Source organism: Canis lupus, chromosome 2 (genome assembly GCF_003254725.2).
Source record: "Canis lupus dingo isolate Sandy chromosome 2, ASM325472v2, whole genome shotgun sequence".
NCBI classification, from domain to species: Eukaryota; Metazoa; Chordata; class Mammalia; order Carnivora; family Canidae; genus Canis; species Canis lupus.
The window spans coordinates 20677350-20694764 of record NC_064244.1 but is presented as its reverse complement, the minus strand read 5'-3'; the positions used below and the strand labels follow the sequence as shown (position 1 = coordinate 20694764).

At 39.9% G+C, this 17415-nt stretch overlaps 1 protein-coding gene across 3 annotated transcripts in view; it reads right to left on the bottom strand.

Moving 5' to 3' along the window:
* FRMD4A (FERM domain containing 4A) overlaps nt 1–17415 on the bottom strand; it is a 751487-nt gene that overhangs the window by 716999 nt on the left and 17073 nt on the right. For 2 of the 3 annotated variants that reach the window (XM_035713659.2, XM_035713663.2), the window contains exon 2: nt 13099–13184. The exons of the other annotated variant lie outside the window; for it this stretch is intronic. The gene's annotated coding sequence lies outside the window, so the exon portion shown is untranslated. The remainder of the gene's footprint in view (nt 1–13098; nt 13185–17415) is intronic. 3 annotated transcript variants of the gene reach the window in all.

Sequence of the window (17415 nt, the reverse complement as noted above, 5' to 3'; positions counted from 1 at the left end):
CATGGTAAGGAATCATGCTAAGAAGTATGAGGGGTTACAAACATATGCGAGTCATATCTGCAAACCCTTTAGTGGTCACATCCACACCATGGCTTCAAAGGAAAATACTGGCATCTCTATGTTACTATGGCTGGACAACATCATACTATCTATGGCACCTCCACTAAATTGCATAGAATGTGCTTGTGGTCCAGATATGCACCATGGGGACCAAAATGGGAATCAAAAGGCAAATGGCAGTCTTGGTGGCACTTTAGATGGAGGATCATCTAAGTCTAGTCCTGAGAATCAAGGTCCTAGAAGAATGAAAACCCACCCAAGGCCACCCACAATCCAGGGGCAGAAATGATATGCACACTGCCTGTCATCTAAACATCAGAGACCAAATATTAATCTATTTAGATCCACCATTGAGAACTCGTTCTATGACAGAAGGCAATCTTGAAGGAGGTGACAGGGTTATCTTGATTTACATGCAGTACAAGTCAGCCAGAGCTGAAGAGGGTGGCCACATTTTTGTGGTTAAGTGACAGAGTTTGTGCTGGAGGTGAAAGCAGGAGAGAACATGAGGTCAGACACTTTGGCCAACTGAAAACACTACATTTTGAGTTCCAAATCATATTCTACAACTTCTTGTTTTCAGTTATGTGGAAAATCTTTGATTTCCATTTTTTCTATTTTGAAGTTTTAATTTTGATTCCAGTTTGTTAACATACAGTGTTATATTAGTTTCAGGTGCACAATATAGTGACTCGACACTTCCATTCAACATCTGGTGCCCATCACAAGTTCACTCCTTCATCCCCATCACTTTTTTCACCCATCCCCTCTGGTGACCATCAGTTTGTTCTCTATAATTAAGAGTCTGTCTCTTGGTTTCTCTCTATTTCATTTTTTTCTTTTTGTTTATTTGTTTGGTTTCTTAAATTCCCCATGAGTGAAATTATATGGTATTTGTCTTTCTCTAACTGACTTATTTCACTTAGCATTGTACTCTCTAGCTCTATCCACGTTGTTGTAAATGGCAAGATTTTATTATTTTTATTGCTAACTAATACTCCATTGCACATAAACACCACATCTTCACCATCCATTCATCAATTGAGGGACACTTGGGCTGCTTCCATATCTTGGCTATTACAAATAATGCTATAAACACCGGGATGCCTGTATCCCTCTGAATTAGGGTTCTTGTATTCTTTGGATAAATATCCAGTCATGTGATTCCTGGGTCATAAGATTCTATTTTCAACTTTTTGAGGAAACTCCATGCTGTTTTCCAAAGTGGCTGCACCAGTTTTATTCCCACCAAAGTGAAAGAGGTTTCCTTGTTCTCCACATCTCAATTTTATATTTTTAATTTTAGCAAAAAGGAATTAAGAAAATATCTATGAACTTCTGAGATTTTTCTAGACCTCAAAGGGCCTTTAAGAATATTATCTTGTAGAATTAGGAATAAATGATTCAGAAACATGGATTGAATTTATTACTTTTTAAAGATTTTGTTTATTTGAGAAAGGGAGAGTGCTCGTGAGCACAAGCTGGGGGGAGGGGAAGGGGGGAGGAACAGAGGGAGCAGGAGAAGCAGACTCTGCTGAGCAGGGAGCCCAACTTGGGTCTCTACCCAGGACCCTGGCATCATGACCTGAGCTGAAGGCAGACATTTAATTGACTGAGCTACCAAGGTGTCTCTGAATTTACTTTAATATAACCATTGAACACAAAGTACATTAAAATACTTTGCTATACTCTGTGCTCTAGGGTAGCCTAAATGTCTGGAAGAAGTATGGCAATATGAGCAACACTGGGCTACCTCCTGCATCACCCCACTTTCCCACACATTTCTATTTATTTTTACCTTTCATGCTGCCTGGAACACACACTACACTTCAGGTACATTGTAAAGAATAATAGCCAACAGCTTGAAGGACCCCCATTTCCTTTCCCTGGAAGAATTGGGATTCCCCCAAGATGCTGTGTTCAGCAATATGAACAAATACTGCAAAAATCCACTGTGTTCTCAGCCCCATTGAGACAGTATGTTTTAGTGTTTCATCCAAATCCAGCTTTCTGCTAATGGAGAAACATATTGGGGCAGTTGATGACAGGACCAGCTCTAGTATCTGAGGAGCTCAGAGTAAAATGAACATGTGGGTCCCTTGTTCAATAAGCATGAAGAGTTTCAAGATGGGAAAACAGAACATTAAAAGAAATATGGGGAGTGTGGCCATGAAGCCAGCCTTGTATGGTAATGCACTGAGACATTTTCTCCCATAACATCTCTTATTACAAATAAAAACAAGATGCTTTTATTACACATTATCATAGAATATTCAATGTGAACTCAGATTAAAAATGAAGTATGACATGGGATTATGATTTAAGGATTTGGATTTCCCAAGCACTGTTAACTAAAATCAAGTGATGGGACCAGATATCATCAAAGATTTCAAATGGCATCACAGAAAGACTGAAAAGAACTTAAGTTGTAGATGAAACGAACTCGGTTCTAATTAGCAAAAAGGAAAGCAGTTCTGGGAGAGGTTATGGTCCTTGAGGACATCGTGCTTTTCCTTTAGGGGCTCTGAGAAAAGCCATTAATGCAAAGAAAGGAATTTTCTTTAAAATTGATGGCACCATTTTATAACAACACCAAGGAGGATTCTAAAAGAATGCTGAATGGGGATCCCTGGGTAGCTCAGCGGTTTGGCGCTTGCCTTCAACTCAGGGCGTCATCCTGGAGACCTGGGTTTGAGTCTCACGTCAGGGTCCCTGCATGGAGCCTGCTTCTCCCTCTGCCTGTATCTCTGCCTCTCTGTCTCTGTCTCTGTCTCTGTCTCTCTCTCTCTGTCTCTCATGAGTAAATAAATAAAATCTTAAAAAATAAAAAGATAAAAGAATGCTGAATAGCTCTGGGATGTTTAACATGTGGGCAAGTCTCTGCATTTGCAATTTTTAATTTTATCAAGTTCCTTATGACATGCCATGTACAGACTATTTTTTTAAGACTATTACTAAAGATCTCTACTTCCTCCCTCATCATTTCCAGAGAGGAATAAACACACAAGGTAACAACTTGGGTACAGAGAAGTTACATTATAACAATCCCTTGTAAGATTAGTCTCGAAGAATCATAGAACCTAAATGCAGATACTGCCCATAAGCATGTCTTTAAAAATAGTCTGTACGTGGCATATGGTTAAGTATTTGTTGTTTTTTAAAAAACATTTTTTATTCTATTGATAAAAATGTGAGTAATGATGTACAGCATGAAATTTAAGCTCCTTGGTTATTTCAATTGCTCCATTTATTAGGAACCTATTATATCTTTTCTATAAGATTGGTCATAACACGAAAAACATTTTCTAAGTTCAGTAGTTTTCAGCTTCTCATTAGTCTTTTTTGTTTGTTTGCCTGTGGTGTCTATTAAGACTTGCTTTTAGAAGAAAAAAGAGACAAAACAGAATCTGTTTTACATTCTTTACACACAGCTCTCTCTCATTTTTAAAAGAGAGCTGGTTCTTCTCTTTTTTTTTTTAGCTAAGCAGTATGAGGTCAGTTGCTAAGGATTCCATTCTATCACATGTTTTATCTTATTTATTTGTGAAGATGGATGAACCTGTTTTTATGTGTATATCAAAAATTATCAAAAAATAGGTAATCAGTGCTTCACCTATTGTGGATAATAAATAATAAATCAATAAGCAAACTAGAAAAATTCAATATGCCAAAGACTAGGCTTTAGATAAAATGTTGCTTTAATTCCATTCAACAAACATTTATTAATCTGTAAGTCACCTTTACCAAGGTAGGTACTATAGATCCAAAGATGAATTGCACTCAACCTTGGCCTTGTACTACTTTGCTATAAGTAATTATAGGCATAAAATAGCCAAACACTGCAGGGTGAATGTAGTATTAGAAAGAAAGAAGTCTGTGCTGCCATAGCAGACCCAATGACTTAATAAGCCTTTTGTTTCAAATCTACGCCATTTCATAAATAGTAGAGCAGTGTATAACAATACAAGGACTTTATTCCCTTCATATACTCCACTAGGGGACACTTTCTAGCAGACTGGAAAGTATTTCAAACAACATAATCTACACTTGTCAGATCGAGTGAACAAAAGCCATCTGAGGACACATTTATTTTCCTTGACTTTCTTCTCCAGTGATTTTTTTCAATTCCTTGCAAATTTTCAAGATCTGGTAGCTGGTGGCTGAGCTCAGAGCAATAGTAATGAATTAGGCCAAGTCTGGCTGCAAACATCACAGGGACATCCTACTTAGACTGAAGCCATCCCATTAAGCCCTCTAAGTTAGACGCGGTAGTGCCAAGTCAGGGAAATTGAGGACATCAATGAAAAGAAAAATTAAGTCGGAAGTAAATGCTCTGGTCTCAGCTAATCTTCATTACTTTATATTTTAATAAAGTTGGGGGGACATAAACGGAAACTTTCTTTATCGCCACAGAATCTACTGCATTTGAAGGTATGTTGGCAAAGGTATGCAGGGTGGAATAGGGGAAAAGGGCTGTGAGTGGGGAGTGTGGGCATGTGGCTGTGTGCCGGTGGGGTGTGTATGGGGGGTGTGCACCTGCTTCTTTGGGAAAGGAAGGAGCACAGCGAGGCCGAGGGAGAGCAGTGATCTGTGGACCTGCAGTAACGAGGTGAAAAGATGGGAAGGTTGAAAGATAGAGTGTGCAGACTGTTCAGTTGTACTGCTTCATGCTCAATGCCTCTGCTGCATCCTGACTTTGGCCTTGCTCACTTGCATGCCCATAGAGCAGCCCCAGGGTGGACATTGGTCTGCACAGGTTTAAGTAGAGTGAATGGAGCAGAAAGCATATGATTTGGTATCTTAGTCAGCTTACACTGTCATGACAAATCCCACAGAAGGGGTGGCTCAAACACAGAAATCTATTTCTCACAGTTCTGGAGGCTGGGAAGTCCAAGATCAATAGGCCAGCATATGCAGCTCATGGAGAGGGCTCTCATGTGGGCTTGTAGACAGCCACTTTCTCACTGTGTCCTCACCTGACCCTTTCTCAATGCTAACCCACTGTGGGTCTCCACCCTCATGATCTCATCTAATCCTAACACCACTCAAAGGCCCTACCTCCAAAAACCATTGCATTGTGGGGTAGGGCTTCAACATGTGAATTTGGGAGGAACATGGATATTCAGCCAGTAACAGTTGGCTTCTTCCTACCACTGTATTTCTCCATCATCCTCAGACACTTGGAGCTTTCTGATTACCTAGACTTACTTGGAAACCTGATGTCTATAAAGTACTAGCGTTCCCCTGATCATTTGTAGAACACTTTCAACGACCAGAAAGAGAAACCAACTAGAACCAATTTAACCTAAAAAAATCTTACAATTTAAAAAAAAAAAAAAAAAAATCTTACAATTTTGTCAACTATACCTAATAAAGCTAAAAAAAAATTATTGACCACTATTAAAATAAATAAAACTAAGTATCCTCACTTTTTTGTTTTTTCCTTGCATTTTATTTATTTATTATTTAAATTATTTTATTTATTTTTCTTTTTTTATTATTTTATTTATTTTATTTATTTTATTTTTTTCTTATGTTATTTACTTTTTAATTAGGTCCTCACAATCAAAATTGTCTTTTTACTGTTTGTGTTTAGTTAACTTTGAAATTAAATTGTAGCTACAAGCAAAAGTTAGTTGCCTAGGGAATAAAAATTATATATTCAGTTTAAAAGAAATAAAAGAATACTTGTCTTAAAATGCAAGATTGTTATATAGTCTTTGCCATGCACTTACATTATAAAGATTTTAATTTCAAAAGTGAATATTGCTTGTGCTGTTTAAGCTTTAAGGATTGGAAAGTTTAAGTGCAATATCAGAGCTCCTTAAAGAAAAAGCAAATTGATTTAGGATATGTCTCCTCTACAAGAGGGAATTTAGATTTACAATTAGCATGAAAATCATGTATCAGTCTTCTGCAGGAGATTCTTCAGCATACCTGTCTCAAAATCCCAGCAGGCTGAATCTAAAACTCAACTTCATAGTATTAAAAAAAAAAAAACCTCAAAATGAATCAAAGACCAAAATGTAAGAGCTCAAAGCATAAAACTTCCCAAAGAAAACATAGGAAAAAACTATTTGTGAACTTAGGTTTAAAGAAAAGATTTCTCAGATAGGACAGAAACATAAACCATCAAAAAGAAAAAAAATAGAAGAGGTTTTTAAAAATTTTAAGTAGGCTCGCACCCAACTTGGGGTTTGAATTCACAACCCTGAGATCAAGAGTCACATGCTTTACCAACTGAGTCAGCCAGGTACCTGGATAAATAAAAATTTTAAATGTTTGCTCTTTGAAAGACACTGTTAGAAAATAAAAAGGCAAGTCACATCCTGGGAAAAAATAAATGCAAAATATATATCTGACAAAGAACTTTCAATGGGATATATATATATATATATATATATATATATATATATATATATATGTATTTATAATACAACAAGAAAATCAACTAGTAAAAATAATACAGGCAAATGATTTGAACAAATACTTCACAGCCTTAAGAATGGCAAACAGCCCATAAAAGAAAATGTTCAACATCCCTAGTCAATGAGGAAATGCAAATGAAAACACGAGAAAATACTACAACATGGCCATAAGAATGGCAAAAATTTAAAAGACCAACAATATGTTTATTCACAAGTATGCAGAGAAACTGGAATGCTCACTCTTTGTTGGTGAGAATTCACATTACACAACCACTTTGGAAAACATTTGACAAGTTATAATCAAGTTGAATATATACTATCATACCACCCAGAAAACCTCCTTCTAGCTATTTACCTAAAACAATGATGATACATTCCACAATCTTGTACATTATATTATTAGCTACCTCATTCACAATAGCCCCCTCAGACTGGAGACAACCCAGACACCCATCAAAGTGTTAATGAACAAACAAATAGTGATGTATCCATACAACAAAATCCTGCTCAGCAATGAAAAGGAATGAAATAGTGATCTATAGGACAACATGGAGGAAACTTAAGAGCATCATGCAAAGTACAAATAACTCAAACACTCAAGATTATATTACTCCATTTAGTTATAGAAAAAATACAGAGACAGCAAATCAGTAGTTGCCAGAGGCTAGGGGAGAGGGGAGGGATTGAGTACAAAGAACCATGGAAGAACTTTTTGGGGTGATAGAAACGTTTCATATCTTGATTGTGGTGGTAGTTAATGATTGTATACATTTGCCAAGACTCACCTAACTGTATGCTTAAAATGGGTGAGTTTTATTATAAGTAAATTACAGTTCAATAAAGCTGATTGCACACACACACAAAATTGTACAAACAAAAGTGAAAACATATACATTATGTTATTTAGAAAGATTGCCCGTGGGAAAGGGAGGAAAATGAGATTGGGAAGAAAAAGAGAAAGACATGGAGGGAGGAAGAGAGAGGTAGACAAGAGAGGAGCTTGCATGAACCAATAATAATAATGTACCATGAACTGAGGCATTTGATGATTAACCTCACCCTTTGTACCTGAGTATGAATGGGAGAGAAGTCTGTAAACCAACAGAATATAAAAAGAAAACCCAGATACGATATTGCAGACCATGTGGACAAAATGGATTATTCAAAAATGGGGGTGGAACACCTGTCATCCATTTAGGGAATAACATTTGACCTATTCTTCACGATATACACAAAAATCAACCCTTCATTGAACAGGGAGCTAACTGTACTGAAAACATTTCTGTAGCTTTGGGTGGGGAAGGCATTCTGAGACCATATACAAAAAGAACAAGTCATAAAGGAAACACAGACAATTTTGACATTATACTTAGAATGATCTCTTTATCAAACAACCATCTAAAGATATTAAACGTCAAGCCACAAGCCAGAGGAGATGCAACATACGTAACCAGCAAACAATCAGTGCCCAGGAGCTAGAAAGAACTGATACAATATTTACACAGAGACACAAAAAAATAGGAATATTTTCCCAGAACATTTTCTCACAAATGACCAATGGTTGAGAATGAAAAAATACTGGACTTTAATACTAATGGAGGAAATGTAAATTAAAACAACATGAGTATCAACACCCCTCAGAGAGGAAAACATTTTTAAAGTTACAAAATATCAAGTGTTGGCAGGTTTGCAAAGCAACAGTAACTTTTATATATTGCCAGGGTGTAAACTGCTACATTTTGTAAAGCAATTTGACATTATCTGGTAAAGTTGAAAATGTACAGGCTGCATGAGCCTGCAATTCTACTCTAGGAAATCTACTCTAGAGAAACTCTTGCAGGCAGCCCCGGTGGCGAGCAGTGGTTTAGCACCGCCTGCAGCCCAGGGTGTGATCCTGGAGACCCTGGATTGAGTCCCACGTCACACTCTCTGTATGATGCCTGCTTCTCCCTCTGCCTGTGTCTCTGCCTCTCTCTCTCTCTCTGTCTCTATGAATAAATAAATAAATAAATAAATAAATAAATAAATAAATAAATAAAATCTTTAGAGAAACTCTTGCACTGGAGCACAGGGAGCAGCCTCAGGGATATTCATAATAGCATTGTGTGTGATGCAAAAAAAACAAAAAACAAAAAACAAAGAAGAATCAATGTCCTTCCATAGGAAAATGGATAATTTTTTTAAGAATGCGTGTATACACCATAAAATGCAAAACAAAAAGTCACAGAAGAATAAAAGCAGGAGGACACTATTCATAAAATGATCAAAAATACAAACAAAGCCATCTAGTCTAAGGATTCATATTTAGGTAATAAAATTATAGTAAAAAGCAAGGGATTGATGAACACCAACAATAAAATAGTGTATTGCTGGGGGGCTAACAGAGAAGACTATGATCATAAAGTTCTTATAATATTCTTAAACTAAGATGATGAGTACACGGTTATTAATCATCCTTCCTATCTTAAACATAGATACATAAAATCATTTTATGTCTAAAACTATATCATAATAATTTATAAATTGGCAAACAAAAAAAATTCTTAAATGAAGGAGGAAATAAATAGCCAACGGAATAAATAGCCAAAAAGTTTTGCTTCTGTACAGAGTATACCTTCAGAACATTTTGCTACAAAGGGCTATGGGACTGGGGCTTTTTCTGTAGACTACTTTTCATTGCTCATGATCTCAACCTTTGCTTCAGAGCTACCAGCTGCAGTCGGGAGAAAAGCCCAGTATTTCCCCCTTGTTGACATTTTCTTTTAATCAAAATATATATTTTATGTCTCCTTATAAGAACAGACACTGTTTGGGTGCCCCTTTGGGTTGGAAAAGCAGTTTATTTCTCAATGGTAAACAGATTTGTCAGCCATCCCGACAGCACAAAATGTCAGGGTGCCCGTGTGGAAAAGGAAGAGGCGAAGGGGAGATTGCTGCAATATTTATTTGATGATCCTGTTTAATTATTGATATGTTGAAGCCCCAAATGTATACGGGCTTCTTTTTCAATAGTGTGTGCTATAGAAAAAAAATACGTCCTTGTAGCCTACCCTGTCATTACACAGAAACTATCCATTTAGATGTGCTCTGTGCTCTTTCTTCCAGTAACAGCAATCACTATTTTGCTACAACCATGAGAAAAAGGAAATGTATACCTAATGACATAGTGTATATAAATTATTTTGAATACATAAAGGGATAGCTATGTAAGCTATTACCAATTATTAATATCCCTATCCCCTGGGGGAAAATAAGCCAAGCGGAACCAAAGCAAGTGAGTTGCCATAGGTTGGACATTGCCTCAGGGTTAGAAAATCACATACAAGTCTCCTTCCAAATCTGAAGCTGAACAAGTAATCTTTATAAAAATAAATAAGTAAAACAAACCCCAGAACGCTTTGCGCAATAAAGTCTGGCAAAGTGTTAATAAATCCAACAGAAGTTGAGTGATGTTGGCTGGAGCATGGGGGATTTGGGGACAGCTAGCTCAGCCCCTGCCCTGACAAGGGGTCCGATCGTCATGCCCGAAGCCCTGGTGGACTGAAGACTCCTCCTGACCTTGCAGGTTGCTGAAAGTGAGGGAGAGGCCTAAGTCGGGGGATTTCCTAGCAGTCAGATTCCCAAATGCTATGATGTTTTGTTGTTGCTTTGCCCAAGGTCGAGTGGCTGAATCAGGGCAGAGTCCAATGTCCTGAGTGCCTAGAACAGTGCCTGGCACATAGCAGGCACTCAGTGATCACCTATCACAAATAAACAAGTGAATGGATGAGCACCACGGGAGCAGCAGTACGGAATCCACTCCCCAATGTGGCGGGTAAGCCCTGGCCCCTCTCATGGCCAATCTGCAGTGCTAAAAATGCACCATGAACATCAGAGCAGGACGCCCCAGATGTCCCTTCGCACTGCGGTGTTGAAGCAGGTGTGCTGCCATTTGAGGATGCTTTCCTTTGAGGATGCTGGATGTGTTCATTCCTCGTGTTACCTTATGGCCAGCTACTTTCTCCTGCGTAGTTAGCTTTGAGTGATGGCTCGCAGAGCCTTGGGAGGTGGGGAGGGAAGTGGGGAGACAGAGGCTACTGGCCCCCGGCCAGCATTGGCTTGCTGGGGATGAGCAAAGGTCCTTCTGCTCCACAAATGGACTAGGTCAGTGAGGCTGAGCGTGGGGGCAGGGATGTGTGGCAGTTGCTGGCTTTAAAGCCTGTTGCTGACAAAGAAATCTAGTCACGACCTGGGTGGGAGAAGGGACGGTGGAGGAAGCAGTGCTGGAAAGGGAGAGAGGTTCAGGAGGATGAGACGAGAGGGGCGATCAAAGCGAGAGGAGGGCATCTGTCTCCTTTTGATCATGCTGAAGACACCATCTGGGCGGTGGTTCAAACGCTGAGATAGGAAAGGATGTTGACATCCTTTAAGTTAGTTCCGGCCCCGGAAGCTGCCTCATTGTGAAATTCATGTCTCTGCTGCCTTTAAATTCACTACTTGTGCTGGTTGCCTTCCCCCCACCTTGAATCTTAACACTCTACCTCCAACACACACATGCGCACATATCACATAAGCACACATACACATGTGCACACACATACTCACACAGAGACACATAATGCAAACATGCATCAACACAGACAAAGAGACACAAATATACATAACACGTAACACAAATATACATCCATGCACACCTGTAACGCATACACATGCAAACACATATACACATGCATGCATATGTACTCACATAAATGCACATACACACAAATATGCACACACATACACAGATGTACAGATAAGCATGCATAAACACACACAAGTACACCTACATGTACCCACATGCATGAACACACATGTACACACATACAGAGACACACACAAATATGCACATACACACACACTGCAAAATTTAATGCTCAAACAATCACACTTCATTCCAGTAAAGGAAACAGAAAAGACAGCCAACTGCAGAGGAGTTTCTGGATCTGATGCCCCAACCACATGAATAGAAATGGGTCCCTTTGATTCAGCTGAGACCTCCCTGGAAGAGCTGTGTGGGAAATCTTTTTCAGGAAAGAATAATTCCTTGTGATCCTCCAAATGGAGCAGTCCTCCTGTCCAGCTTGACCAGGGGAGTCTCCCCCCTGACTAGGAGGATCCAACCCATTCAGCGTAACAACTACAAAGGAGCTCCTTAGAGTCACATGTCCAGGGCTTGTGACATTAGCTTCCTTGCACCCTCTTCCAGGTTGAGAGAGGTTCACTCACAGATCTCCAGGCCAGCTCAGCACTTTGGTTTACAGTCAATTATGGTTATTCATAGTGGGTATGTTCTATAAAGTGACCTGACCTCTGAATTAGTGAATACTAACATTGCTTCTAGGGGAAACATGTATGTGTATATATATATATCATATGGATTATAATCTTACATCCCAAACACAATTTGTCCTAGTTGATTATATTTTCTGTGATTTACAAAAGAGAAAACAAGGTTCTGAGTGTCAAATGAGTTGCCTGAGGCAGCCCCACTAACAGGAGCCAGAGTTGGGATTCAAATCCTATTGACTGGCCCCAAGAGCCCTTGACCCACCCTGCCCCCTTCCAGCCACGTCCATCCTCTATTCTTCTCTGGATGAGGCTGAAACAAGAACCTTGTTTGACTCAAGCTGAGAATATATCCATAGGGCAATTCAAATATCTCATCACTCCAGGCATATCTGTGAAGACCCACAAGTATTGATTTTAGGGTTACAAGTACATTTTTAGCAAGTGGGCAAATTGGCAAATACAGAATCCATGAATAATGAGGAAGAATGTACTTGTATATAGGGTTTTCACATCTGAAGAAAGAATTCTGTTGTAAAAATTGTTGGAAAACCAGTGATGTACAACATCCTTCATTTTATATGGGATTCGGTTATGTGAGCAAATCCAGTCACTGGTAGACCTTTCTGGAGGACTCTACATCCAGTGGGAAAGGGGGCTTGAGTGGCGAAGAATGGGAATGTAGATGCCCCCGTTGACAATTGCAGTTCTAAATGGGGAAGTTGCCCAAGACCCCACAGCTATCAGTGGCCGAGCTAGGACAGGCAGTCAGGACCCTCAGGCACCAGCCTAGTGTGTTCCCCGCTACTCTGAGCTACTTCTACATCATGAAGTGAAAGACAAGTGAACTTGAAGTCAAGGCACTAACTACCTTGGATATTAAGGACTAAAACCTCAGCCTGGAGCATGGGAGACATGCGACATGGTGGTGAGGACGGTGGGCATCCACACAAGTCCTCCAGCTACCGACTCTCCTTGCTCCAGTGAAGGCTTAAGAGGTAACCTGAACAGAACACAACTGTGTGCAGAGGGCTTGTCAAAAGGGAACCACAGGGATGCAGGCAAACATCTGGAACTCCTCTTTCTGGTGTTCCTCCTTCACAGTAGACACTCTTTGGAAGCCTCTGGGAATGGAGCAAGCAAGATAGCTGCTGAGAGAAAGCAAGGATCCCAGTGTCCTACTAAAGGGTGCCAGTCACGTGGACTGTGGCCTCATTCAGATTTAGAAAGACAAAGGAAAGAAGCTGAGAGCCATGTCTAGGAGACAGGCTCCAGGAGGGACAGTGCTGAGGTCAGCTCTTACCCAGGGAGAGCACGGAGTTGTGTCCTTTCTGCAAGGGCTTCTTCCTTCTAACAGATAACAGTGACTCCTTCCTCTTGGAAATACAGCTGAAGGAGAAAGAGAAGGCAAGGGATTCCTGAGCAAAGAAGTGGTAAGCTGGGGTTGAGTGGAATTATGGGGACATTAGTGAGTAGCTGAAATGTTGCCTCAGAGCATAGAGTCGTCCAACATACCCCAAATAAATGAGGGGAGAGAAAACTCTAGCCATCAGCAGGCCTGGGCCTGGGAGCATGCCCCTGACAAGTTCTTCTCACTTTGCGGATTGAAGTTGCCAACAGCCCTGCTCAAGGTGGGGAATCTGAGGGGCAGGGGGAGGTTTGCCCACAGAACAATTCTTTCTCCACTGTTCATGCTCCTCTGAGCTCAGGCAAGGCTCAAACATTCTTCACTTCAAGTGGCCCTTCCTGAGCTGGTTCCTTCCCCAAGGGAACAGTGAAGAACTGAAAGTTTCTGTTCCCTCAAATTCATATGTTGAAGCTCTAACTCCCCGGGGCATGGTATTTAGAAATGGTGTCTTTGGGAGAAATAAGTTTAGATGTGGTCATGAGGGTGAGGCCCCCATGCCTTATAAGAAGATTCCCTCTCTCCTTACACACAGAAAAGTCATGTGAGCGTGCAGCAAGATGGCGACCATCTACAAGCCAAGAAGCAGGCCCTCTCCAAGTACCAAGTCCGCCTACACATTGATCTTGATTGTCCAGCCTCCAGAACCATGAGAAATAACTGTTGTTTAAGCCTCCTAGTCTGTGGTGTTTTGCTATAACAGCCTGAGTTGACCAAGATGGGGACCTCTCTGCCATCTGGAAGCCAAGGATTCTCCCTATAAGGCATAGTCCAATAGACCCACTCAAAACATATATCTTAAGGTTTTAAATCCACCAGTGTTTAATAAAACATTCCTTTAAGGATCATACCTTCAGTTCTAGCACCACACAAGGCACATGTGCACATGTGACAAATATTTGTTGAATGAATGTGATAAAGAGGCATTTAATGTTACCAGTTCTAAGACACAATACTTGGTATTTATCATCATTAGCTCCAAAACTAGAACCCAAGTGAGTGTAGAAAAATCAAATAATATGGTCACTGTCGATTTGATGACTGCCATTATCAAATTTGATATTCCCCAAATTTGAAACCTCTTAGGATTCTCCGCACATCCCGTATCAATACATGGCAGCTCAGAGGGAAGGAAACCCAGAGGCTATGCCTCACCTGTGACGGAAAGGTAAAGTACCCAGAGGCCCCCTGCTATGAAAATTACATTTTAATCTTCATTGCATAATTAATTCAGAGTCAATTATTTCTCTGTCCAGAAGAGTGAACGCATTCTTCGAAACCCTACGGTGGAAAAGCATTCATGACATGCCCTTTTATTTCTAACAAAAGATAATTTGCACATGCTCTTTCCTTGGGAGCATATCGTTTAAACTAGAATAAGCTTCCTTGAAGGGAAAAAAAAAAACATTATAAAGGAAATGAAAGAAAGAAAATTAATGAGACACTCAGAAAAAAAAATCATCAGAAAATTTCCCGATCCATGCCAGAATGATCCTATCCCTGGGAACTACGCTCATTGTATCATCATTGTATTGTATCCCCCTCACCTGTCACTACTGAAAATTTAGAAGACTTAATAAAAATCACTCATCAGACGCGCATAGCAATCACCAGAGGCCAAGTTGCTGTGTGAACTCTGTGAGTCTCAAATGGGGGACAATCCACTAAGGCCCAGAAGCCACGTTGGTTTATTCGTGGCCCAGGTCTCTTAAAGGGAAGGTACTATTTCCTTTATGTGATTATGATCAACTGCCTTCAGTGCCATATTTATTCAGTCTGCAGTGCCCGGCTATGAAAGAGAACTGCCTACAGAATATATTTCCTTCCTATTCCAATGTCCGAAATGTTAGAAGAAAATTACTGGTTTTGTGCATGTGAAATGTTGGCATGAAGTGAAAAATGAATATGTGATCGTTGTAATTTTGCTTTTGCAAAACTACACCACTAAGGCAAACCTACATCCCGACTCCACATTGCCCAGCAAGGCAAAGAGTAAGAAGCAGCAAATGATTATCCTCAAAGCAACAAGGAACCATAATACTAAAACGCCATGTAGTTATGCTCATTCATACTTTTCAGACTGTTTTCCCATTCCACCCCCTACCCAGACCCAGCTACCACCCACCTCCCCTGGGCTGTCACGGTAAGCTCTCACGGACTACCACACTCCCTATCAGGATCCAAATTAGGTGCGGCAGAGGCTCACCTGCAAAGTGCAAGGGTGCAAAATATACTGAAAAATGCAGGACTTGGGATAAATTCTAGTTCAGTGCAACAGTTTTTATTTTTTTTTTTTTTTTTTTTTTTTTTTTTTTTTATCAGTCTTATTTTTTTTTTTTTTTTTTTTTTTTTTTTTTTTTATTGGTGTTCAATTTACTAACATACAGAATAACACCCAGTGCCCGTCACCCATTCACTCCCACCCCCCGCCCTCCTCCCCTTCTACCACCCCTAGTTCGTTTCCCAGAGTTAGCAGTCTTTATGTTCTGTCTCCCTTTCTGATATTTCCCACACATTTCTTCTCCCTTCCCTTATTTTCCCTTTCACTATTATTTATATTCCCCAAATGAATGAGAACATATAATGTTTGTCCTTTTCTGACTGACTTACTTCACTCAGCATAATACCCTCCAGTTCCATCCACGTTGAAGCAAATGGTGGGTATTTGTCATTTCTAATAGCTGAGTAATATTCCATTGTATACATAAACCACATCTTCTTTATCCATTCATCTTTCGTTGGACACCGAGGCTCCTTCCACAGTTTGGCTATCGTGGCCATTGCTGCTAGAAACATCGGGGTGCAGGTGTCCCAGCGTTTCATTGCATTTGTATCTTTGGGGTAAATCCCCAACAGTGCAATTGCTGGGTCGTAGGGCAGGTATATTTTTAACTGTTTGAGGAACCTCCACACAGTTTTCCACAGTGGCTGCACCAGTTCACATTCCCACCAACAGTGTAGGAGGGTTCCCTTTTCTCCACATCCTCTCCAACATTTGTGGTTTCCTGCCTTGTTAATTTTTCCCATTCTCACTGGTGTGAGGTGGTATCTCATTGTGGTTTTGATTTGTATTTCCCTGATGGCAAGTGATGCAGAGCATTTTCTCATGTGCATGTTGGCCATGTCTATGTCTTCTTCTGTGAGATTTCTGTTCATGTCTTTTGCCCATTTCATGATTGGATTGTTTGTTTCTTTGGTGTTGAGTTTAAAAAGTTCTTTATAGATCTTGGAAACTAGCCCTTTATCTGATATGTCATTTGCAAATATCTTCTCCCATTCTGTAGGTTGTCTTTGAGTTTTGTTGACTGTATCCTTTGCTGTGCAAAAGCTTCTTATCTTGATGAAGTCCCAATAGTTCATTTTTGCTTTTGTTTCTTTTGCCTTCGTGGATGTATCTTGCAAGAAGTTACTATGGCCGAGTTCAAAAAGGGTGTTGCCTGTGTTCTTCTCTAGGATTTTGATGGAATCTTGTCTCACATTTAGATCTTTCATCCATTTTGAGTTTATCTTTGTGTATGGTGAAAGAGAGTGGTCTAGTTTCATTCTTCTGCATGTGGATGTCCAATTTTCCCAGCACCATTTATTGAAGAGACTGTCTTTCTTCCAATGGATAGTCTTTCCTCCTTTATCGAATATTAGTTGCCCATAAAGTTCAGGGTCCACTTCTGGATTCTCTATTCTGTTCCACTGATCTATGCGTCTGTTTTTGTGCCAGTACCACACTGTCTTGATGACCACAGCTTTGTAGTACAACCTGAAATCTGGCATTGTGATGCCCCCAGATATGGTTTTCTTTTTTAAAATTCCCCTGGCTATTCGGGGTCTTTTCTGATTCCACACAAATCTTAAAATAATTTGTTCTAACTCTCTGAAGAAAGTCCATGGTATTTTGATAGGGATTGCATTAAACGTGTATATTGCCCTGGGTAACATTGACATTTTCACAATATTAATTCTGCCAATCCATGAGCATGGAATATTTTTCCATCTCTTTGTGTCTTCCTCAATTTCTTTCAGAAGTGTTCTATAGTTTTGAGGGTATAGATCCTTTACATCTTTGGTGAGGTTTATTCCTAGGTATCTTATGCTTTTGGGTGCAATTGTAAATGGGATTGACTCCTTAATTTCTCTTTCTTCAGTCTCATTGTTAGTGTATAGAAATGCCACTGACTTCTGGGCATTGATTTTGTATCCTGCCACGCTACCGAATTGCTG